The following is a 346-nucleotide window of genomic DNA, read 5'->3' on the forward strand; positions in this document are numbered from 1 at the left end:
GCCCCCCCCCCCCTTCGACTACCCCCAGAAGCTGCAGGGCAAGCCCCAGAGCCACGAGCTGGTAGGTGCCGGCCGCCCCGCGCCGCCAGCCCAACCCTGCCGGGCCACGCACCCACCGGCCCCTCCCTGGGTCCCGTCTCTGGTGACAGGGTGCGGCGTGGGGCAGCTCCGCCGCTCTGCGCCTTCTCAGAGCTCCTCACGCAGCGTCCCCCTGTTTTGGGGACGTGAGGTTCTGCCAGTCCCTGTCTTTTGCCCGCACGCCTCCGTCTTCCCCTTCCCGGCACCGTGGCAAATGCCTGCGAGCCCGGCCCCCCCGCACCGGCGATGGGCCCCGCATCCGCGCGCC

Source organism: Egretta garzetta, unplaced genomic scaffold (genome assembly GCF_000687185.1).
Source record: "Egretta garzetta isolate BGI_Z169 unplaced genomic scaffold, ASM68718v1 scaffold1963, whole genome shotgun sequence".
Taxonomy (NCBI): domain Eukaryota; kingdom Metazoa; phylum Chordata; class Aves; order Pelecaniformes; family Ardeidae; genus Egretta; species Egretta garzetta.